Source organism: Dermacentor albipictus, chromosome 1, assembly GCF_038994185.2.
Source record: "Dermacentor albipictus isolate Rhodes 1998 colony chromosome 1, USDA_Dalb.pri_finalv2, whole genome shotgun sequence".
NCBI lineage: Eukaryota > Metazoa > Arthropoda > Arachnida > Ixodida > Ixodidae > Dermacentor > Dermacentor albipictus.
This window is the reverse complement of record NC_091821.1, coordinates 347,976,030-348,001,965: the sequence shown is the minus strand read 5'-3', so window position 1 is coordinate 348,001,965 and position 25,936 is coordinate 347,976,030. Positions and strand designations below refer to the sequence as shown.

The following is a 25,936-nucleotide window of genomic DNA, read 5'->3' as shown; positions in this document are numbered from 1 at the left end:
CGTCGTCGAAGTAGGGCTTGACGGTGAGTTGCCGTTCGAAGACCCTTTCAGTGGCTTGTTAGTCAAGCTCAGGAGGCATTCGGACGCTGTCCTTTTTCTTTGTTGATGACTACAACCGGATGGGCCCAGCCGAAAGGCTCTGTGACTTTCGGAATGATTACATTCTGTTCCATTCGTTGCAGTTATGCCTTGACTTTGTGCTCTAATGCGCTGGGTACACGGCGTGGAGCTCAAGCCGTGGGAGTTACTCCTTCCCTCAGCAGTATGGCATATACCTCAGACAGTTTTCCGATCCCTTCAAGCACACTAGGAACGTCGTCGAGCACATTTTGAGGTCGTTTCGTTGCTGTGCACCAGCTAAGGTCGTTCGCTGTGGTTGTCTTCTCGTTATGAGATTCAAGACTATGCATGCGCTGGCGCCCAAAATCGGTTTCAGCGGTTGGATGACGACGAGGAACCTTATGCTGCACTTGTTTTCTTTAGTTGAGCAGCGCAGCTCGTATTTGGCCTCGATGGGAGGTGTCTTGTCCCGTGTACGTAGTCACTCGTGCCGTTGTTGGTTTGAACGCAGGTTGCGATGGCCGATTGCTATAAATAAAAAAAAAATTACATTATGGGGTTTTACGCGTCAAGACCATGATATGATTATGAGGCACACAGTAGTGGAGGACTCCGGAAATTTGGACCACCTGGGGTTCTTTAACATGCACCTAAATATAAGTACACGGATGTTTTCGCATTTCGCTTCCATCGAAATGCGGCCGCCGTGGCCGAGATTGGCGAAGAGGTGAATGGATTCTTGAGGATTATGTTTGCGTCGGAGCCGGTGCCTGGCCTGAAGGTGACGCTGTATCTTTTTACGCTGACCATTTCTACCCATTCGGAGTAGTTTGTTGTGGAGTTCTAGATTTTCCCAGAAGAAATCTTGTTGGTGATCCTGCTGTTGTGGATCGTCCAGCAGACCTATGCGCTTGTGGGAGGTGTAGCGGCCTCGTTAGGAGTTGCTTTTCACGCGAAGCTTGTATTGCCTCACTCGTGTCGGCGTCGGTGTTGGTGTTGCCGTACAAAAAAACCCAAGCCACGCGAAAATAAATATTGCTTGTCGGGTTGCGGTTTTGAGTCGCCGACCTCCGGGTCGCGAGACCACCATGTTAATCGATTCAGTCAATTTCGTATTTTTTTCTTCTTTCATGGTAGTTATTACAGTAACATTCAACCCGACATTCACCAGTTGTGCATAGTCATAGAATGGAGGGCACAATGAAAGTCACACACAGAGAGGGCAGTGTTCATACTGTGGGTGGAAATGTTGGTTCCACTTTAGAAGGGTGGTAAGGATAGGCACCTTACCAAAATGGGGCACCAGTCCTGTTGTATATCAAGTCCATCATAAAGATGTTTTAGGTGTAGTGTCATCTGGATGAAATGTACCCTTGTAGGTACAATCGTTTCGGCGTTTCGGTCCATCATTCGCGTTTTTCACAAGCTGTGCATTCCCACGAGAAAAAACATATCGAAAGGTACATTATTATCGGAGGTCGGCAGCAGGTATCGCACAGTATGAGCGTTAATTTCAAAGTCATTTCTTAAATTCCGTTGGCGGAAATCCCAAAAATAGGATGGCGTCGGTGCAGCTTATAAAGCAATGTTCAATTGTCTTTGGTAAATCACAAAGGCGACAGTTAAGAGAAGAGACAAAGATGCCCTTTTTCTGTAGCCATGTTTTTACCGGTATGGTTGCACTATGAAGTTTATAAAAGAATGTTTTGCAGCAAGGGGATGTATACATAATTAGGGGCCGATCCATTCAAACCAACATACATATCGCCCGTACACTTGCAATGCTCCGGGTAAACCTTGCTAAAGCTTTTGATCGGGTCAGTCACTCTATTTTCTCTTCTGGAGCATGCCAGTCAGTGTAGGCTCCGTTGTGCTTAAAGGGCCTTAGGCTTTGCTACACCTGTTGTACTACTCGTTTAGTTATTAATGGCCATCTCTCCGAACCTGTTTCTATTTGTTCTTCAGCAAAACAAGGTTGCCCGATGTCCGCATTACTATTCGCCTTTTAGCTGGAGCCGCTATGCTTAAGCGTAATTAAGTCGAGTTACATCCATGGCTTCAATATACTGGGTAATGAAGTAAATGTCTTAGCTTATGCAGATGACCTAGCGTTCTTCTGCGCGGATAAGTCTAGTGTTGAAAAGGTAGTATCGACAATAGAGGAATTTGGCAGCGTGTAAGAATCACGAATGAACTCCTCGAAAATTTTAGGCTGACGGTTTGGCTCATGGTGCTATACACCAGAACAGTTTGCAGGCGTTAAGTGGACTCATGTTCCTCCAAAGTATCTTGATGTGCCGCTAGACGCATATAAATTAAGTACACACTATTGGAAAGAACGCGTTTCGGCCCTGCAAAGTTACGTCCAGACATTCGTTCCACACCGATTCTATTTTTAGAAAGCCGAAGCCTGCAATAAGTTCTCGGCAACAAAAATTTACTATGTATTGGAAGTTATTCATTGTGCCAGCCTCTACATCCAACACTTCCACCGAATCTTTGCAACCTTCGTATGGTCTTCAACTTTTGAGCCCATGAGGCGAGACAATATTTTTATGCCTATTAGTGAAGGTGGGCTGGGCTTAGTACATCTTTATGTGCGGCAAATAGTGCCTCATTTCTTATTTTTTCGCGATACTTCGCATCCTATAATTCGGTCATTCATGCAAGCCACACTTGTTAATGCGTTACCTGATTTAGTTATTTCTTCCAATTTTTCTTCATGTTTATGCTTGTGGGGGTTCATGCAAGAAGTTTACTTGGCGGTTCGTTTCCTGACAGTTCGGTGTTCTACTGAATACTTATACTCTGTGTCGCGTAAAACGTTATACATAGATTTACTGTCCATGATATCTCCGCCTCCATTTTACCGATCACTATACATTAAATGGCCAGGCCACGATTCAGCCAGTTTCGGTTCATCATACGCGCCCTTTATAGCGGAGTTTTATATGCATGGAGAAGTAGACGCAAGGAAAGGTGAGCGTCTTTCTCGCCAGGAGAAGGTAAGGGTGTGATCGCGTGTTCGCTCGCCCCGAGCGCTCGCCGTTTCGCCCCACTTCAGGCCCGCCGGTCAGATGGGGAGGCCGCGTTCGGTTCGTTCTGCCGAAGGGCAGGCTTTGTTGAAGGAACGGCAGCGGGAGCGGGCCAGTGAACATGTTCGTGCTTGCCGGGCGAACCCAGAGCTTCGGTAAGCTGAAGTCGTAGCACAATAGCAACGCTCGGCTAATCCAGAAGTTCGGGCTGCCATCGCCGAAGCACAACGACTCTAACTAACTCTAACCAACTCCTCCTCAAGCGTTGGACAAGCTTTGCGTGACCCCCGTTTCCCGTAAGGGAAGGGCTTTCACTTTTTATGTTGAGGAGGTCTATAGGCTCTCCAAGAAAAGGTCTCGTTGGTGATCATGTTGCTGTGCCTGCTCCAGCATACCTATGTGCTGGCGTGAGGTTATGTTGGCTCATTGGCCTTGCCTACACATGCTGGCGAAATGCCCGACTTTGTCATGTTGTAACAGTCGGCGCTATACGCTGGGCATTCGCGCGGATTGTGCGTTGTTCCATAGCGTGAACATCTTTGTTGCGGTTTCATCTGTGGCTTGAGTTGCTGGTTCCTCGATGTTGATGATTGATGCGAGTTCCGTTTGAGTTGCTTCTGCTTTTGTATGGCTTCTGCTTCACGCTTCGGCTCTTCAAGTTCTTTTACGTGCTTTTTGCAAATTTCCGCTGCCTTGAACGTGTTCATAATCCGTCGAGCATTGAGCCTCGTTCGCAAAAAAGGCTCTCTCATAGTGCTTCGTCGCTTATTTTTACAACGACGCGGTCGCCAATGGGTCGGCCTTTTTTCTCTCCAACGTCGCATTTTTCTGCTTGCCTCCGCAGGTCCGTTACAAACTCGTCGAATGTTTGGTTTTCTTTTGCTTCAAACGTTGAAGACAGCAGACACCTGCATTACGTTTTCGTGTGGCTTGTAGGGGGCGTCGAAGTGATAGAGGATGTTGGTAATTTGATCAGTCGGCAGCACGCCGTCGGGTGTCGGAGGTAAAGGGGAAAGCGTCTGGGCGCCGTGGCGGCCGCAGGCCCCGAGAACATGGAGAGAGGGGCCTTTTCGCGTGGCTGCGGGTTTCGTAGTGTGCTCACAGGCTTGTTCGTAGATGGCGTACGCTTCTTTCCAGTCCTCCTAGGCTTGTTGCGGGTTGTCGCCTAGCTCGAAGTGTGCCGGTGATTGCAGGAATGCGCTGAAGGGGGGGGGGTTAGGGGGCATAGTTGCGGTGTGCTTCCGATTACGCTGACACCACGTGGTGTTGTTGGTGGAGCGAATCGGACACAGGAGCAACCGGGGTCGAGAGCACAAGCAGAACTGTTTATTCAACCTGTACAGATGCAGGACTCGTTACATAGGTGGCGTGAGCTATTGGTTAACTTGGAAGACGTCGCATAAATGGCAGGAGAAGAGGAAGAGATGCTCATATACAACAAAAAGCAGCTGACGAATGTGACGACGTGCAACAAACAGGAAACCGTTCATACATTCGTTCAGTTGAGCAGTCTAACATTCCTGACATAATGTATATATATTTTCAAAGTAATGGGCCAAATCACTTGTCGCTGACAGTGATGCAAAGCTTGCGTTTATTGTATTGGTGCATACACCTCCACTAGGTCGGCACACATTGTCAGAACAATGACTGCAAGCAGCACAGTATAGAAAAAGTTCTAAGACAAGCGGTATACAAAATTTCACTCTGGATTGACTGGCATAATCTGTGCTACGCGATGCATATTCTTTGATAAGAATCCCTTAGTAACCGCGTCACGGCAAAATACGCAAGCAGAACAAATACATACTATGCAGCGACACACGCCGCTGAGCACTGAGAATATTCCTTTTAATACTTCGAAATCGGATCTCTTAGCAACGCCACGATAGAATAGGGCTGTAGCAAAATCAGCGCGGATATTCGGGAAAACGACTGATCCATTTGTTCGCAGCCACTGCTAACTTTTGTTGCTTGTAAAACAGAAATAGCCGCCGATTACCTTAGAATGAAAAGCAATTATGCAGATCCAACGCATAGTTTGGAATCTATGTGAATGGAAGCTTCTGCGAAGCGGTTTAGGGAATGCGATGAATCTGCCCATTTCATTCCTGCATCTTCGGCCTATAAAGGAAACTGGCCAGCGCGCATGGACTCTCGCGTACTCGTGCTGTGCGCAATGTGACAACTATTATACTGACTCGTATTTCTTCATGCCTTCTTATTTATTTTAAATGCACCGGCCACGTCTTCACCACTCCCAAGTTTCGGGTATGCGCAAATCAGCATAATGAACATGCCCACACGCTTCTTGGCCGAGCCCCCATTGTGGGCATGAACTATAGTATGGAAAACATTATCATCATCAACGCGCGGCGATCATCTCAAACAGGTGGCTGACGCTGGCACGACACGTACCGCCCGCTTTTTGGCCGATATCCAGTTTTGGGTATGTGCCATATATAATATGAAAAACGTCATGATCCGTGGGCACGCTTCATGGCCGATCCCCGGTTGTGGGTATGTGCCATATATAGTATGGAAATCATCATCACCATCAACACACGGCGACCGCCACAATCGGGGGGAGGTCGAAATCTCGCTGCCGGACGCGCATCTTTCTTAGTTTTAAAGAGTGAGGAGGAGCCTACTCAGCGAGAACACGACCAGCGTCCGAGATAAAAACCGACCGAACCAGGTGAAACCACGGGACGGTATGCTCAAGGAAGGCTTTGCCGTTTCGCTTTGATAAGAACTGTGTTTGCTACGCAGGCGCCAAAAAGAAACCCAATTCTGAAAACTGCCACTTTCGTGAGCGTTAAATTTTCCTGTTGCGCCTGCAGGCTTACATCTGACGAAAGACGGCGTCATTCTGTGCTGGCAAACTGTTTTCCATTCACGCTTGCAAGCAGTTGCATCTCGCCAGTGTGCCAGATTGTGGCGCGTAATACACACCGTTGGCGCTACAATGTGAACACAGAGTTGACGAAGCCTTGGGGTCATTTTGCGCAGGGGAAGTTTCCTGCTACCGTTCACCATCGCTCGACTCATTCGCTCTTCGCTGATGATGACCTCATCCAAGTTCTAGAGCAAGAAAGCTTGTTATACAGTGCCAATTGAGCATTTAATTCGGTGACAGGTGATAAACGGCACGATGCATCATCGGAACAGAATACAAGTGCCTAACGCTATGTAAGTATCGAGCTTCGCGGCTCTTATAAACAACACCGTTGGCCGTGGGTCAGTGCACCTCGACTAAGGAGCGCTTTCCTATTGCAAATGTTTCATTAATATTTTGGTCTACCACGCGTTGCTGCATCATTATAATTCGCGACGGAGTGCTTCAAGGTCGCATTTCGAACTCCACGAACGTCACCGAATTCCGAATTCTCTAAGCGACTCACCAGCGCTTAAATTAAGGAAGTCGCAAGCAGCGTCGCTCAGCGAAGGAGCAGTCGAGGAGACGGCACTCCGCTTTCTACGCCGCAACATCGCAATCGGCTGGGTTTCGACACTCCTTGGGTCGTGAGGGGCGTGCATCTCGATATCGCGCGTTTCAACGCTGCCCGGTCCTACACCGCTAAGCCTCGCGAGGTCCTGTTGAAGATAACGCGCGTCTCCCCAGCCGCTGCCGCGAACGAATCAGGTGAGGTGAGAGCGGGTGAGAGCGCGAGTTTTTTTGCACACAGCCCCAACTTGCGTTCCGTCTGCACAAACCGCGTATATAAGCCGCCAACTGCCGCTCGTCCCGACGCGGCCGCTGCGGCCGTGCCAGGTGCAGGTGTAGGCAGGCAGGCAGGCGAAGCCAGCCTGCCTTGCGCAAGCTGCAGCGGCGCCGTCGCGCCGTGTGCCTGGCAGGCGGCAATCACGCGGCTATTTAATGCAGCGCGTGCGAGAGAAGAGACGTAAGGGTTCCTCTTACCCCGTCCGCCGGCGATGCCGTGGTCCCTCTCGGAGCGAGGTTGCGTGCCGTCTGCAAAGGTTGTCGGGGCGTGTTTAGCGGTCGGTGTCGGCGCGAGGTGCAGTTTGTTCGGTGGTGGCTTATCGGGCGTGGAATGGACTGAGCAAGAGGAGGAGGCGAGAGGCAGGCCTGGCGGAGGAGAGGAGGAGGAAGGGCGTTCTGTTATCGCAGCGCGCTCCTCGCGTCCTCCCCTCCCTCCGCTCTCTGCTAGAGCTCCGATACTCGCAGTCGGCTCTTCAACGCCCCGTGCGCGCTGGCCTCAGACGATTGTGTTCTTTCCAGGCGTCGCCTTGCTTGTGAAGTGAATGCATCTCGCAAGAAACTAGACCGGAGGTGGAAGCGGCTCGTGAACGACTGCGGAGTCGAATCGTGCGTATAAATACGGCACGTCGAATGGCGAACAAGCGCGCGTTCGGCGCGTGATCGGCTGCTAACTGCTGCTGCTCCCCGAACGACAACATTACGAGCGCCTGTCCGCGGAACGGAAACGAGGGCGGTCGATGACACGTGTTGGCAGCCACGACGAGGAGGTGGCGCGTTCGGTTTTAATGATTTTGTCACTGCGCATTGAATTGAGAATGGAACTTCAATACCGTTCGAACCGAGATACTACACAATCGTGATTGTAGTTTTCGTCAGCTAGTACACATCGCATATTCACGGTTATGTCTTGGAAAGGAGCAATGCACTTCGCTACTCAAATGGAGACGTCAAATAGGAAAATGCTGCAATCTCAGGCTCATAATATGAACGTTATGGAGTGCCATCATCACGCGTATTCGGTGCTATGATATCGCGCGTACTGTTCAAGGTTAGTATCACAAGGGACTGGCTAAGTCGAAAATACCTCAGCTTATGGGCCAATCACTGTCGTCCGCATAAATATTTGCTTAATTTAAAGGTATGATAGAGACGATTTGTCCCCTTCGTGAAATTGATGAGCTCAAGGAGGCGTTTCAAAACGACCATACAGCCCAGTGATTTGCGACATAGATCAAAAGAAACTGACTCCCCCCTGTTTAGTTGTAGAAGTAAATTTGGCCTCAGAGAAATTTTCACGGGACCTTCAGAACGACTCACCGAGTGCGAAAACCACGAAGTTTTAACTCAACAACTGCGTCATCCTTCGTGGCTTAAACGTGGATTTACACAAACACCAAATTTCAGAAACACTGTAAGGAAACGTCAAATTTAAAGCTAATCTGAAGTGCCAAGCTACCAAAGCGTTGGGCAGGTATAGCGGCTTCGAGGTTCTCCTGCTGAATGATGAAAATGGAAAATAGGACTGCTTTGCACAACTTCTCCAAACGTATTACAGTGACTAAAAGCCAATATCGCCATGATGAACGAGAAGAAAGGACACCGAGGAGCCCAATTTTTATTAGTCATATCATAAGAAACCAACAAACAAAGACACCAAGAATGACACGTGAAAGAAACTAAACTTGTCTGAATAAAGATTGTCTGAGTAAGAAATTTTCACATAGTAAAACGAACCACCAGCTAAAAAAAAAAGAACCCACACAAAAGAACACAAGCTTTTCGTTCAACATTGGCGAATGTAACAATGTAACATTCCATAAAACACTACAATAGAACTAAAAATATAGTCTTTTTAGACATTGAGAGCCTGGAAGTGCTTAATTAAGTGTGTGCATGTATTTCGATTTATACGACATGCATGCTGCGAAAGGTCGTTGCATACATCGCAATAGAGATAAAGTCACAACTTATTTACCTAAACAGCACTTTTCTTCCTCTAATATGCTAGAACTTATAGTTATATATTAATTATAATTTTGCATATTTCATACTTCAGATTCTCACTTTATTACATTGTCCTCCAACTGAACCCCCGCACCCACACAAGCCCATAACTTTTGCATTATTGCACATACTCCGTAGTTGGTGAGCGCAATTACTTAAGGAAAAAGCTCTCAAGCCGGCACAAGAACTTTACCCTGACCAATCACCCGCAGTTGGTACGCACCTTGATATAGGGAGCAAGCAAGCAAGCAAGGTTGTCTTCGCGGTGCACAATAGAATGTAGCATGCCGCTATAAATGAGTTCAGAGCCAAATGAATCGCTAAAGTCTTGCGTCCTTTATTTTTGATGTTCCCAACACGATACCGTGAAATCGAATCTACGTCGCTGTCCATGATCACGCCTTCTCAGCGTCTAACGCCGTTTAACTATACAAAGAAAAAGAAAAGAAACATTTTGGGGCCGCAACATTCATATGAGGACGGATTACCAGCGATGCTGTTTAGGTTGCACACGGGAGCTGCATACATTTTGAAATCATACACATCTTTCATACGGCACCACACTACGGCGACACAAGCGTCGCCGCAGTCAGCACCTCCCATGCATCTGCCGCAACCGCTGCTGCAGCCGCGCCGGCACCTCCGACGCGCGTGACGTGATAACAACGGAGGCGTAGGCCACGTGCACAGGCGCCGTCGCCAAACTCTTTCCCCCACTCCTCCAAATAGTCGGCTGAGCGCACATTAATGTCCACGATACGAACGCAAGCCACCCAGGGTAACCCGTCTGCGAACGCATGCGGGTATGCATGCGGGGGCTAGAGGTAAACAGCTTCACTGAAAAAAAAAGAAGAGAAAACAAAATGAACGGGGGAGCGAGAGAGAGAGAGAGGAAGAACATGAAGAAATGAGAATCGCTTCGTTAAAATGCACCACTTTTGGTGAAACTAGATCCGATCGATAAGACCATGTTGTGCGTGAGGTTATAAATTTCGTGCTGCTGGTTTTTGGCAATCAGTGCGTTAACGACATAGGGATAGGCGCGATACCGACACTGTTTACTATCGCGATTGGAAGAAATTTTTGTCAGTGGATATAGGCGAGGCATCGAAAGAAGATAGGGGGAGCGGAGGGGTAGGGCGATTGTTCTTCTGCACTATAACCCTAAACACACACACTCGGAGTTTGCGGAAGGACTGTACCATGCGAACTCCTGCTCGATTGTGCTGCAGTGGACATCTGGACAGCTGTTTCAAAAACGAGAATGCAGTAAGCATATTTCTTTATGGCGCTGGAGTGACAATGTCAGAAAGAACTCCGAAGGGAAATAGAAGAAATGTAGATCAAAAGCACTCTAGTAAATCTATCGGGTGTTTCACGCCACTTGAGTCAAGCTTTAAGAAAAAGGAGTAGTAAATGCACGTTAGGCGATCGGGATCAAAGGCATATCGTTAGAAATCATCGTGTGTTACTCAGAGTATACTTTAAGCGTAATTAGTTGGCTATTTAGCTAAAGCCAATTACGGGAACTTTTAGATACAGATAACAAGGCATAAGCTTGAAGTTGAATGTTTTAGAGCGTGCTGAGAAACACCCAAACGAAGTTGTTTCCATCACATCATCTTTTGCTTGGCTCCCGTTTCCGAGCTCAGAAGAGAGCCCATGAAATATTAGGAGAATGACTTCAATGAGCCTTGCGCGTATGTTTTCAGCCCTCTCAACCGTGTTTTGAAAGAACGAAACCTATACGCTCGTCGCAAAACAAGCCTACGATTGTGTATTTCAATCCGCTTACAAAGTCGACTTATTTCCATGGCGTACTTCCATATTCACAATGACGGTGCTCACGTGAATGCCTGGATGCCGGGGCCGATCGCTTCTTTTTGTAAGAGACATGCGGCCTTCGTTCTTTGGAAGTGCGGTTGAGAGCGCTGTGAACTGGGAGCGCAGGCGCACAGGCGTAAAGTTTCATTCAATTATTGCGAGAAAACCCCAATATGCGCTGTTTACCTCCTCTTTTTCATATTTCGCAGGCTTTCTGCAGAGATGGGAAAAAATAGAACCACGTAACAGGTGACGTCACGGAAACAACTTCACTGAGTGCTCCGAGCGCGCTCTACAACGCTTACATTTAAATGTATGACGCAAAACAAATAGTTAAATGTTTGCATAATTGAACGAAACTACTTCGTTAACTACATGTCCAAAAATGCTCTGAGTAACTAAGGCGTCTACTAGAAATATGCTTTCGTCTCTGTCGCCTAAGATGAACTATTTTTTAAAAGAATTAACTAAATGATGGGGTTTTACGTGCCAAAATCACGCTCAGCTTGTGAGACACATTGTATAGCGGGGGACTCCGGATTATATTGACCACCTGGGGCTGATTAACGTGCTCCCACTGCATGGTACACGGACACTTTTTGCTTGTCGCCCCCATTGAAATGCGGTCGCCGCGGCCGGGATTCGATCCCGCGTCCTCGGGTTAGCAGCGCAACACCAAAGCGACTGCGCAAACATGACGGGCATTTTGTTTTTCAAGGCTTGGTTCAGTCTATGTGAACTAACCGGTATATGTATCGAAACTTTAGTGAAGCGATTAATCAGATACTATAAAACTAAAGACTTATGTGCATAATAGTGTTTATTCTCATCATGTGCAGCGTACACGATCTGATATAATTTAAGCAGCGTGAAAGTCACGGCATTTATATCATACACTTTCCACTCTCGCAATCGCAATCTGCGCCAAAATGCGAACATCAAATCGGGCAGATGGACAGTGTGCGATGGCTACGCATCGACGTCATGGAGGACCACCGCGGTGTATGATGCTCGTCGAGGGAGGAACGGCGATTGCAGGTGCACGGATGGAGACCTATACGGCAGGTATCTAACCACATTCAAGGATTGTATAGATATTTTGCTTCCCAGTGGCGCATACACAATTTGGCAGAGTTGACCCAAGAACGAGCAAAGCCCAGTGGCACACATCCAATGGTAAAATCAAATAAATTTACATAGATAAGAGAATCGATCGACTGCAGTGCGCTATATTCCATTAAGAAGGTGTGTGCGTGTTGGAGATAGCAGCGATCCGTCATTATACGCAGGCTTTATACAGATATTTATTTTTTATTACGTAGAACAGATAAATATACTTATTTGTCAGTGAGCGCATCACTGCGTTTTTTATATTCTCCTACAGCGACGAATCAACAGCCAGTTGCACGAAGTCGACGGCGCACACGAGTGTGCGTCGGACTGGTCAGTGCAGCTGCACGTACACGCGCGAGGTTCGTGCACGAGTCGAATTGACGCCGGCCGCCATTGAGCCGTCGGTCGTAAATAAGTGACGCAGTCTCGGCTGCTGGCAGCCCACGTGGTTTGTCAGCGCCGAGCGGCGTATATATATATATCATATCACGCGGATGCTGCCTTGTCGAGTACGCAGCATGCGCGCTGTGATACCGGGAGTTCGCAAACACGCCCCACACTGACACCCAGATATGGCTAACGTTTATCCAATCAATGCGGAGTTGGTGAAAACACGGTGACATTAACCGCGGCACCTTTTTTAGGCCAGTGCTTTCTGCGGTGCACCGCGTCCCAAGAAACCTTCTATGGGCCTCGCAGAAGAGAGACTTCGGTGCACCACGCGAGCTCTCATACTTTGATGTGGTTCTGGCCTCTCGGGTGGCCTCACCATTCAAGGCCGGGGCGTATCACTCCGAAGAGTTTGAGTGAGTGCGGTTGTGACACTATCCAGTCGCTTACAGTGGAAATGTACTGACACCTAACATACTGACACTAGAATGGACACCTCTTTGAGCTGTCCATTCTGCCCTGCGCTAGTTCTGGAGTCAAATCTGCACAGTCTTCTGTGCCGGGCAGCATGCATGCTCCGGGCTGACGCCACCCTGTCGCCAGGCTTTCTCAACTGGACTCGTAGACCGCGAGGTGGACCACTCGAACTTTGTGCGAAAGACGAGGCTTCACAATTACGAGTAGATTTTTTTTTTGATGCCGAACGGAAAGTTAGAAAAAAATAAAAGAGCGTCAGGCAGATTCCAACTTCGCCGATCTCACTAATACACGTATACTAACAACGTTGGATTTACACTTGGCTTGCGCAGCTCCTGACACTGGCTCATGGTCACTAATTTCAGCATTATATATATAGATGTTTTATAAATCAGGCGTAATTACTTGCGCGGCAGTTATAGCATATTGCTGCACCGGATATAAGAATAAAAATAATTTAGCTGTGCCTTGGTTCGTCGAGTCAGGGGGACCGAAAAGCGATAACATATCGCCAGGAACAGAAAAGCTATATATTGTTTCCAGCCTGCTGGGTCAAACCAGATAAACGATAAGAAAGAAATGTGCCACGTCTACCACTCAGCAGGGACATTTTCGAAATTGTTCCTTCAGCGGAATATGACGACCGAGTTGTGTCAGCTTTCATTTTACAGTGTCACAGCGTACAGATCGGCTTTCACGTTCAGGCATCGATGAGTTAATCGGAAGCTATAACGACGGTGATGAGGTATGTAGTAGCTGATAAGTGGCGAGCAGTTCAAAGGGCTGAAGCCACGTCGAGAAGGCGAGGGGCATAATCTTATGGCTTCTTTTATCTTGCAACTCGTAGTTGCTTTTGGCTCTTTTAGCCTTTCTAGGCTCGTCAACACCGACGGACGCTATTGTTCGCAGTTCTGACAATAATAGTCACCCGTAACAAGATCCACAGCGGCGGCATTCCGATGAGGACGTACATATATATATGCAAAACAGCTCGTGTAACGTGGTTCGCGTGAACCCTATCTTCCCAAAATTAATCCGTAGTATTCATTACGGCGTTTCTGATTGTCTGTGTGCTGCTTCGAGACGTCAAACCAGACCACTTTAACGATCCATCGTTTCGTGACGAAATGTCGCCATTAAGATTTCGTTTTCCTGCGATAGAATATTTGTGATTCTGATTGTTCTTTTAATCGGTACCTAAAGATATATGAAAATATTACCATTAGGCGGCTGCGCTGCTATATTCCACGTCGCACATTACTTTTTTTACCAGGGAAATCAAGTGTAACGGAATCAAGTCTGAATAGCGGTGAGATGCTGTCTTTAATGAGATAAATAGAAAGGCTAAACCTGTTCAGAGGCAAATGATTGTTTAAAAACATTATTTTCATTAATTATGCTGCAATATGTTAATTTTGAAAAGAAAAAATGAAAGCCAAAGTTCTATTTCTTGAATTTCGCTCAGAAACCGAAGCGCCGGCAGGAAACTGGAACGTCACAGATTTCATTTGAATTTGCATTTGGACCGCTGTTATTCAGTAACTAAGCCGTTCAAGCTTTCCAACTTTTCGTTTGAGCTCTTTTAGAATACCCTGTAGTCTATCTATCTCTAGAGATAAAGAAATTAACTTGGGCCGAGCAAGCGCCATCAAAATGTCGTTACGGCGGTCTGGTGCGGGAAGTTCAAGGAGGCGTCGCTACCCACCTTTCGTTCTTGCGTCTTCGAGGCGGTCACAAACCCCAGAACACGGAGCTGTTGTGTAACTTGTGAATACGCCGCCTGGCAACCGCTGACAGCCAAGTGCTCTGTGGCCGCCCCGGCCTTCTCTCTCTCTCTCTCTCTTTTTTTGTTCCTTATATCCCCCTCCCGTTTCCCAAGGCGCTGAATCGCGCTCCCTAAAGGGTTGAAAAAAAAATAGCGCCTTTTCCTCTCTCTAATCACTCTCTCCCTCTTTTATGACTTACCAAGCCTCTCTTTAAAGTAAGAGGGGCTTTGTTTAGCATTGTAGAAGGATTTCATTTGTTAATACACCTCAAATAACCTTTCTTTCTTGAGTTCTGTTAATGAAATGCTAGAGATGTTTACGTGAATGACTTCCTGGCGTGAAACTTCCTGTGTTAGGTGAAAAATGTGATATTGTCACACTGGGGTGACGGCGAAGAAGGCAGTGCCAAAACTGTGAGTCACGAATCCAACTCTTTTACTGCGTTGTGGAAATTTTGGTTACATGCAGGCGCGTCTTGCGCGGAGCGATAACTTGGCTATAGACAGCGAAAGACGGTCATCGGAAAAAGTTAATGTTCTACGAGTGTCAACATATAGAGTAATCGCAGAAACGCACAATCGGCACATAGATCCGCAGCTGCGCACACATACTGGGAACTGTTCACAAAGTCTCATTAAAGCAAGTAGTTATGAAAAATATCAGAAGTGCTTTCGCTGCACGCAGTGCGTAAGCTATGCTTCTCCATGGGCCGAGAATGCCTAGCACTTTCAAGTTTGACTCGGTTGTGGTACAAGTGCATCGCAGCGTTCACAGATCGTCTGTTTGATAACGAACGACTGAAGTTAAATAGAACCTACTGTACTCTCGTTGGGAACATTGAACAACGAATACATTCGCGAGTCCAATAGCAGAAGTTGCAGTTTAATGTAGTTCGTGTAACCCACGTTGCCGCTGGTGCGGGGGAGGCGTGCTTGGTGCAGTGTGTAGTATGCAATAGTGAGACCTGGCGGCATGTTAAAATCTCAAGAGGGATACATATTTTGAAGTTGTCCATTCGGAAGTTTCGCCTCATCACACGGAATGCTGTGAACGCCACGCGGTAGTAGACACCAGAGTCTCCGCGTCTTTCTTCCAAAATGGTATTTCAATTGTCTGCGTCGAGAGAGAGAGAGAGAAACGAAGAGAGGAAGGGGAGATTAACCAATGACGTGCCTGTTGGCTACCCTGCACTTGAGGAGGGGGAAAGGGGAAGAACAGATAAGGAGAGTAAAGAGAAATAATAGAGTCAGTCATTTACAGAGTTAGTCGCAGGTGAATCTCCGCTGTCACAAGCGTTCGTGCAATCCAGTATCCTTCACAAAACGCAAAAGAGCTTTTGTGGCCTTTTGAATGCAAGAATGCACAAGCCATGATCCGAGGATCTTTTCTTCCGAGAAAGCTTTATAATCTAATAGGTTGAGTTTAGCTTCTAAAGCGCGTCGTTCAGTGTCAAAGAAAGGGCGGTGACATGGAAGCTGCTCTAGAGTATCATCGCACCCGTATAAATTGCCCGCCGCACTGTTGGTCATCCCTATTAGGAGTGAATCCGCATTCGTAAATGCGACGCCCAACCACACGCGACATCAGTAAAGTTGTTTCGTGACGGGAGAGTCCAGGTAGCAGGCGAAGTCGCAAGTTAGGGACAAGAGAGTGCAAGCGTGAGTTCGTGAAACCCGGCGAATTCAATTGTGTGATGTGGCGAGTAAGTGATTGAAGTGGCCGCGCAGCATCCATTCTTGAGTCGAATTGCCATGTGCAGCTCCGGCAAAGGGTCTGCGGGAAAATTGCATTGTATGGCACAATGGTCGTACATCCACTGCATCACAATGCGGTGATGCAGTCTGAATCGATTCTGCGATTGGCGTTACACCCGTCCAACTGAGAAAAAAATAACAAAATGTTCAATACCAGGACTACTGTTATTAGCTAAAATAATGCAGTGTTGCCGCCAGTAAAGTTGAAAATGCGGACCTTTGTAAAAGACACCGCGATGACTGTATGTAGCGTGACGACATTTGCTGAAGAGTGCACCATTAGGAAATGAACTACGCGTTTCCGTGTGAATGCTGTGCTGCACTAGTTCCTCGAGCCTAAACTGGCTGCGTCTGTGATAAGTGGCCAAAACCAGCCTTTCGTTTGACAACTTTAACGCGTAGTACCAGCGCAACACTTAACCTGTTTACGCATCGGCCCACAAGACCACCAACACCTATCCATCTATCCACCTATGCATCTATTCCCCCCCCCCCCCTTGCTATCCCACCTATCCCACCTCGCATTCCACCCCCCCCCCCCTCATCCCCACTAGCCCACCTCGCATACTTCGCCAACAGTGTATGCAATTATGACGCTTGAGTGCATTCCGCTTCGAACACGTGGGATCAGCTATAGGAGGCGTAGTCCCGACCCACAACTTTCCGATAAGCAACTTTCAGAGAGCGTTATCTGGCTAAGCCAGAGGGAGCGTTTTGTCGGGATGTCCGTCATTCCCGTGATACATGGTGCTGGACATTACGTCGCGCACAAGTTAAAAACTGGTCAATCGAGAATGCGGCTCCATACATCGCCAGGAAACTTTGATTTTTAAGAAGCAAGAACGCTGAAGCATCTTTATACCTGAAGTGAAACAAAAGAAGTAACGTCGCCTGTACCCCTTAACAGCTACATATTTTCGACAAACACGGCGAAATAAGAACTCACTGCTTCCATCTTGGCTTCTTTCGTCGTCTTGAGCGCTACGTAGCACTGTGTCTTACTCATTAAAAGATAAGTGCAAACTTGGAAGAGCAAGCTTTCACAAAAGACATCATTGGGAAAAAAGCGCCCGAAGCAATGAAAAAGTTGCAGGCACATGAATATCTGTATTCAGAGCAATGCACATACGCATTTATTCTCGGTCGTGTTATTTTTTCCTGACTTTTAGGTATACGCACGTTTCTTTGACAACACGTGATAACATTCTTCATATACTTGACAACATTCTTCTTATACAGGGAGAATGCACCCCCATTAGTGGATGCTTCTGTTATGGACTCTCTGCGTTCCATTATAGAAGAACGATAAGTGAGCATGACGTACGTGGATGATAAGAGATGGTGAAATCAATAAAGGTGCGTTTTGCTTATTCTGTTTTGATTATCCTTTCGTTCTGTATTGAGATAACGGTACTAAGAATGGGACGAACGACTGCTCAGAAAGCGACAAGAACCTTACCGGGTCTTTTGAAGTCTAGCCAGTTTAGCAGCGTATATCACCCCCTGTGACTTGGTGACGACCTACCGAGCGTGTGCGGGTGCATTGCCTATGATTACGGATCTTTTTGATGCTATTTTCCTATGAAAATGGAGCTCAGTTTGAGGATACCATGTCGTACCTCTTTGTGCCACTAGCCTGATTAAATGGTAACAATACATAATAAAACATTCTCAGCGAAGGGAAAACACTACGAAGAAGGTAAGAAGCAACTTATCGCTCCGTTTTCTTTGTCTTCTTCTTTATTGGCTCTGAAGTTTGGCAATGGAAAGAGCCGTCTGTCCCGAAATCTTGGCTAAGGAAAACAATAGAAAAAAATATTGAAATGATAAATGCCACAAGTCTATAACCAAATAACGAGAGAGAGAGAGAGAGAGAAATATAGAGAGAGAGGGAGAGAGAGAGATTATTGAACGAAAGGCAGAGGGGCTGCCTAAACTAGTGGGTACTACTCTGCACAGGGGGAAGAGAAGAAGGGGAAAGAAATATGGGATGAATGATGATGATGACCGGTTAGTTGAGACGCCAGATACTTATCTCGCAGAACTGCTAATGGCATGGGCCCACTTCGATGTTGTGGAAATCTTCCAGTACGTCCGTCAATGAAGATTGTTGCATATATTGTCACGTGATCAAATATTTACGCAAGGCCTGCCTGGCACCGATACGCATCAAAAGCATAAAATGGTGAGATAGATAGAATAAACTTTATTATCCAACGGAAAAAGGTGATCTATCCACCCCCCGACGCACAGGTCAGGGGGCGAGTGCCGCCGCCTCAGATGCAGGCTGGGAGGTCTTGGGTCCCAGCAGCCTCTTCGGCCAGTTGGACGAGCCGGAGCTGGAGCTCAGGGTCCGAGCTGCGCAGCAGGGTCTCCCAGGTGTCTCTACTATCTATTTTGTGCGTTCCCCCGGGAGAGTACGGACATTCCCATATTATGTGGTCGAGGGTCCCTCTCGCCCCACAAAGATTACATTTATCGCTCCTGGCCTCGGGGAACATGTGGTTCGCCATAACCGGGTGCGGATATGTATAAGTTTGTAGTCGTCTCCACGCGACTGCTTGTCTGTTGTTTAATTTTGGGTCTGGCGGGGATACCAGTCTACGAGCCAATCTATAATGCTGCAAAATGGTGAAAAAATAATTCGCCGCTAACAAGGTAAGTCCTCGAATCTCGTACGGAGAGGCATAAGTACTGATAACCTTTTCATGCTTGTGTTGTTGATGTCCATCTTCGTGGTGTTTCGTCCACGCTAGCATGCTCCATTATGAAGACAACCAGTTAGCCCAACAACAAACTGTAACGAAATAGTCTGACCAAATAACTAAATAATTGTCTGTCAAAGAAATCTGAACACAGCGGTAGAAAACAACAGCAACGACGACGACGACGATGATGACGACGACGACGACATCAACAACTGTGCTTTTCAAAAAGAAAGAAAGAAAGACTATCGGAGCTGCTCTCCAGTATCTGTGACAGCCAGGGGCGACTGTTTACTGAATAATGTATGGCTAGCGCCTTCGTTACGAGGAAGAGAGGCGTCTTTCTCTCAAAACGTCAGCAGTCAGCAGCATTCTGTGGTTATCAGTGCAGTGCTATTTCCTAATCTCGACGAGAAGGAGGTTGTTGCACGTGCGGTTGTTTTTTACGCTGCCGTCTTGCGCTGGAGGAAGGCTCGCTTGGACACCTCCCTTTGAGTATTTCTGATAAAACAAGCCTATCGAAAGTAAAGTGTAGTTGGTTGCTGTGACCAGTATGGAGCATGGCCGTTGAGATAATTGACCCACTTGACATTTAAGCTCTCTTATGTTCTCTCTTAGGTCTCTTAGCTTCAACATGATCTCTCTTAGCTCTCTTAGCTTCGAGTGCCATATTCAACGAGATAAAAAAATTTGAAGATATATTTATTGTACCTTTCTTGCTCTGTAAGTAAGCTGCCGAATAAAAAGGACACTATATCTGCTCGAATATTCTGCTTTGCTGATGCAAATATTCTGAAACACAACACGCAATAGAAAAACACAATCGTCAAACCATTTTCCTGTTTTTAAATAAAGTGTGAAATATAGTTTAAGCAGGCATAAAAACTGCATACAATAATTTTATCAGCATTAGTCGCCCTCACAAGTTGGTGAGACACATGTGGTCATAAAAACGAAATCTAAAGGTTCTCCGTGTGTCCCATTATTAACACAGTAAAGCCTGTTGAACACGAACACTTTAACGTCGCAGATACTAGGCCATGCTGTCGAATTCCATTTCTAAATTTTTACCCACACAGAGCTCACCTCACCAAACTGTTCCTTTTGTGAGAAACATGAAACAATAGATCATTTTCTCATTGATTGTCAAATATATACTAACTTCCAAAAAAGAACCTTAGAAACTGTATTCCGCCATTTTAGATTAGACTTAAGTGCTCAAATTTACTATTTCATAGCTAAGTGATATGTCGAGTAAAAATTTCCACTAAAACGTTGTCAAAGACGTGTTTCGAGGATGCAGCGAAACCAGAAATTCGCTATGTAGTGGACAATGACTTAAAATTCAAACCTACTATTACCTTCACTACAGACAAAGAAACACTGTGTCAATGGCTCAGGCCAGGTATCGTCTTCACCAACTACTTGGTGGACCAACTAGACTGAATCCTTTTCATGCCTATGTGATGAATCATTTAAGGATATGTCGCATGTTCTATTAATGACTTGCCCGCTTTATGCCTGCGGAAACAAGAACTGTGCGTCAACTGTTCATCCGAACATGCAGACAGCGCGTTAGGTGGTGTTCAATTCTTTTTCTTTTCTTCATTTTTTTTACGTCTGACATAGTAATAATTTTACGTCTGGCTATAATATTACTTCATCATTACATTGCGTCTTCAGCTAGATTTCCTTTTTATCTCCCTTTTAGACGTTAGCATAGCGTGGACTAGCTGGCCATCGTTAAGATCTCTTGGTGGGCCTCGTTCCCCTTTACGTCCCAAACTGTTTCTCAGCTTCTCAATGTTTCACTCTTTACCTTGGTGCGACACTCTCGGCATGTAACGTCGGCACGTGCTGTTGGCGACTACAAGATGATCAACCTCGAGCCGACGCGAACAACTCACTATCTACGCCACATTGATAACGCGGGCAGGGCAGGCCCCTCTCGACCCACTTCGGGCAACAAGGACACAAGACAATGCACCTCTGTTTTCTTTGCCATTCGCAAAAGGAAAAGTAAATGTCACGCGCTGCGGACCTATAGGGGTGCGCTGAAAGCAGTATATGCTTGTCGCGTGAAGGCATGCGGCCGCCATTGCGGCGTGCCATCTGAACAACTCTGTATTAAAGTGGAGTTTTGGGCGAGTTGGTATACATTAATAATGGTAACAGCGGGAACGAAACGGAGACGAAGTGAAAGGACACAGCACGAGCGCTCGTCCTGTGTCCTTTCGCTCCGTCTCTGTTTTGTTCCCGCTATTACCATTATGAATGAACAACTCTCTTGCGTAGGTGGAACAGTATAGGGAGGAACTTCAAGTTAGCTGAAGCAGGCACATTCGCGTTGGAATTCAGGTATTACCCAATATGAACTGCGCGAAAGCTTCATCAAGATCAGAGATAAACATGTTTGTGTAGCTGTTAGTGCCTAAGGAGTCATAAATAATGTATAGCTGTTACACAACTCCGGCCCCCGCAGCTGTTAACGCTGACAGAGTCATCCATAGTCATCCAGAGTCATTTAGGCATCCGTAGAAAAGTGAGAAAAAATGACATCATGCCACTGGTGAGTTTAGGAACTGCGCATGCCGCTGCGCGGCTCTGTGCCAGCTGTGCTGCAGGCACTGACTGTTATATCTCGCATACCTTCCAAAAGTGTTTTCCCACAATATTCTGAATGAACATTGCAACATTGTACTTGATGCACTCATTTGATTTATGACGCTCCAACGTTACAAACTGTTGCCTTACAAAATTGCTGATCCTGAACGCATTGCAAAATGGAATACCTATATTTCGCGAAATTGATGGTTCAGGTAAGGAGAGCATCGCATTACCATTTTCAATTGCCGCTGTGCATTCGCTTCACTTGAGCGTCTCTTGAGGCCATCTGGATTTACGCTTGTAACGACGCACAAGAACGGTATATCAAAATTTATCCTTCTCTCCGCTGCCTTTCACTTTCATACTAATAAAGAAATAAAAGGAAGCGCCAGAGACACAGGCTTTGCTTCGCTCTGCTGGCAAATATTTGCCATGTCTTTTTTTATTTTAGAACGTTCGTTGTTAAGTCACAGAGGGCGATAGATTAAAGCTAGGAAAGAGTCCTTTTTACATTTTAGCTGATTCATTCGGTACTTGCATACCATGAGGATGCTGAAAGGCGCTACAAGAACGGAATTTTGAAGTGATCTTCTACTTTGTTCTAGTTTAAGGTGATATAGAGGGGCTACGGAAAGGCACAGTTAGCAACCACATAACGCTAACTTTCAACAACATATTTATTTCCAGTTCTCGTTACTACTTATGCCCTCAAAATGTCATACGACGCGTGCAAACATGAGCAAGGAAATGGGAAACCACACGAAGGTATTCTTTAGCCAAGCTGATTGTTAGACATGTATACATTCAATGCGAACAAAGATAATCGAACCCTTTTGTAGATTAAAAGATTGATGGCTTATTAACGCATGCGTCACCAAATATTGACATGTTTCTGGCTTCCATTACCAAGCGCGCAATCTCGCAACTGATTCTATTCATGATAACAGTTTCTATAAATCTGGGTTCGCAGTTGCATTTTTGGCAATGGAGGCCAAGAAAATCGTCAGCAGCCACGTTCTTTACTTTGTCATTGTGTTCTCGTAGCCTGTCATTTATACATCTACGAGTTTGACCAATGTAGGGCTTTCCACACGTGCGATGAGATCAGTTTGCCCCTATCGTTCATCTTGCGCTACAATGAAGTAGACGATGCCAAACCAACAAGCCCATGTACCTACCCTCATCGGATTTAAAACAATATATCAAGATACAACGGGGGAAAGAAGATGACCAAAAATGCAAGGCAGCTTACGATTGTACCGTAGTGCGTTACCGCAAAATTGTTGATATCGGCCCTGATGACTATGTTTATTGAAATATACGCATTTATAGATGCATCGGATAAGTTACTCTTTCAAACCGCTCTAACTTCTTGGTTAAGCCCACTGTTGTTAGGAAAAGAATGCCCTACACAGACATTATAAGCTAGTATTTTGGTAAGAGAAAATGTTTTGTTCCCCCCGCCCCTTTTGCTTCCCCCCTTCCTTCATAAAAAAAAATTATTGGTTCATCGTCTACCAACCCTTTGTTAAAGTTTTGGTGAAGCCAGACAAACAGTGATATCAAGAAAAGTTATGCCTCGCATAAAAGTACTTTAAAAGTATTCGAAGGCTCAGTTGTCTCAAATGTTTTGAAGTATTCAAAGGCTTCAAGCGCTCAGCTGTTTGGGCACTTTCGACTGGTCATGTACACGCTGTATTTTTATTTGTAACATTTCATCGACGTGTCAGTATTTGTTTTAGTGGCGATCTGGTCAATTACAGAAAACCGTTGTGCCTGCTTACGTCTTTCAGTGTGCGCTTAATATCTACTCGCATGCAGGTGTATTCATGTGAAGGGAAGTGCATATATACCAGGAATATCTGATCTGCTTATTTGTACTAAACCAAGTTAGCATTTACCTGCACTTATTATTCTGCGTTACCCTTACTGCTGCTGTTGCCTGGTGGTGGCTCAGGCAACAACAGCTGTACTCGTCAAGCTGTACTCTTATAGCCTTCTTGCCAGGGTGGCCTTCAACACTGTAATTTGTACATGTTTTAAACTTGACTTCTTGACTCGCGCTCAGTATAGTTATCTTAAACGTACATAAATACAATGCGTTTAGTTGGAATGAAAAGTCTCAAAGGTTTTTATTTCGGTATAATTGGCAAGCAAATAACCTGGAAGAAAATACATTGCACGCATACGCACTTACACATGCAAATTGGTTCAATCGGCTTAATGTATTGATGACTTATGCCCTACAACAAGGCGCTGACTCAAGACTTGTGAAACGCTTAAGATGTGTAAAAAAAAAAAAAAAGAGGGAGAGAGAGGGAGTAGGAGGAGGGAGAGAAGCAAATTGCGTAGCTTGACTTTCGAAAACTTTGAAAATTGAAACGTGTGTGTGTTCTGATTTTGATCCGTCTACCGTGCGGAGATTTACGGAAGCCTTTCAAGTTTTCTCGCTTTGAATCACAAGAACGCGTAGTGTGGTGTATGACAGCGCAATGTTATCGTAACAGTGACAAATTCTTCTCCAGAAAGGGCTTTCTGCTTGAGGATAGGGGAGGGCGTCGCGGCGGCTGCTCGTCGGTGGTCGTGACTGCTCTTAGGGCAACTCCGGCCAGGAAGTTAACTGAGGGGACAAATTGTTGCTTCCTGTCCTCTCAGCCTGCATCCTACGTCCGTCACATAGATGCCCGAGACGGCCTTCACAAGCCGTCCGCTGTACTCGCTTTCAGAAGCGCGCCCAGGAGCGAGGCCAGCCCACCGTGGCACCGCTACGTGTCGATCGACCGCACTGTAGTCGATGTCGTTTAAACTAGTACCACCAGAGGACGCTACAATACGTGGCTCTCTGTGTGATCCGAGTTCAAGAGCTTGTCGCGGCAATTCCGAAAGATAGGAAATGTGGTGTTGCCTATCTGCTTTCGTGCTTTACTCACTTATAGAGATAAAGCCCAAATGCGTGTTACCTGGCCATACAAGCTCACCCATCCAATAAATCGGAGTTGCGTTCGTATTTAAAGGTCCATTCAATTTTTTTGACAGCTGCCGTCTGCGTTGCCGAAAGCCTCCTCTTCAGGTGGGTGAGTCGCCGAAAGGGCGCTTACCTGCATCCCGTGTTTTCTCCAATTTAATCACTTCTTTAATATCAGGCCTCGTCTCTACTTCCCAGTCTCCCATACTCTGCATTAGAGTTCTAAAAAAAAAGAAAAAAAAAACCCTATATGAACGACATTTTTAGAGTTTCATCAAACCTAAGTACTTTGTTCATCGTGGGCACAATAAAAGGGATGCCTCGATTCTAATAAGCGCAGTACCTCTTCCGACTTCGAGTCATCGGTAGGGGCTTAGCTTCCCAAATATTTTCAACATTAAAACTCAGGAACCAGTGACCTGAGGTGGTTCTACTGTAGGTCGGGGGCGGGGCAGGATCGGGGGGGGGGGGAGAGTATTACACAAAACAAAATCAAAACGGAGTAAAGCAAAACATTTGCAGAAGTTACACTGAAACACTTTACGCTTCATTTTTGCACCTACGCCGCATTTACCTGCTGCTTATCAACCAGCAACGACACCATGTAATTTAGCTAGTGAATCGGCATGCCTGATCACGTTCTACGAGTATTCGTCATTTGACAATCTCAGTCAGAGAACGGATATGATATTCTAATAATCAGCAGTAAATTCTTGCACAAAGCTGATTTCATTTGGCAGATCTACGCTTTCAAATAATCGCAGGAAAAAATGAATGGCTGAATTGCCCTGTACGCGTTTCACTTGTACATGGCAGATCGAGAAATGACATGACATACACAGATTTACTTTCGCCTCTTTCTCTCTTGAAACACTCGAAAACATGGAGGAATGAAAGCGAAGGGAGGCCTCGGCTAGGCCGTATCAGTTGAAGAGTGTGTGTGAAGAGTCACGGGGTGTTTTTTGCAGAGGAGCACTAGGACTGGTGTGCCACACATCAACGTTGCCATAGCAACCGTGCTCTCAACGCTCTCGTTGCTGTTCTAGGTTTTTGAAAAGTGCGATAAGCTTTTCCGGCCCGTGTTTTTTTCCAGCAAATTCTGTTCGCGAGGCAAGCTGACTTTGGAATGTGGTGTGTAGGCTTGAAAGTCGGGTTTAGGATCTATGAGTGTGTCAACCAGCAACAGAGACACTCAAGTAATCACCGCGTGGGTCTTCGTTGTCTTCTTCAATGTGCCACGGAAAAGCACAGGAGCGCGTCTGCTTCACCAAACCTGTTACAGAAGTTTGGTAGACTTTGTTGTGACGCGTGTCGGCAGCACACACTTCTGGCGGCTCGTCGCAATGCAAATTCAAAGTTCGTGCCTGTCTACTCCGGCGAGCTCATTGGATGGCTCGAATGGAGATGGCACACCAACCTGGCTGCACTTCTGGCTTCAGAAACGTGACTTCAGTGCCTTTCTTATTTTGTTTCTTTCCTTCATGCCCAAACACAAAGAGGGTATTCTGCGGC

The 25,936-nt window shown here is 46.2% G+C and overlaps 2 protein-coding genes across 4 annotated transcripts in view; one reads left to right on the top strand and one right to left on the bottom strand.

Moving 5' to 3' along the window:
* LOC135920981 (zinc transporter ZIP1-like) overlaps window positions 1-7,201 on the bottom strand; it is a 33,546-nt gene extending 26,345 nt beyond the window's left edge. The window contains exon 1 of one of the 2 annotated variants that reach the window (XM_065455431.1): window positions 7,018-7,201. The gene's annotated coding sequence lies outside the window, so the exon portion shown is untranslated. The remainder of the gene's footprint in view (window positions 1-7,017) is intronic. The other variant, XM_065455374.1, reaches the window with a different exon arrangement.
* LOC135896232 (lachesin-like) overlaps window positions 1-25,936 on the top strand; it is a 348,730-nt gene that overhangs the window by 19,901 nt on the left and 302,893 nt on the right. The gene's annotated exons all lie outside the window — the stretch shown is intronic.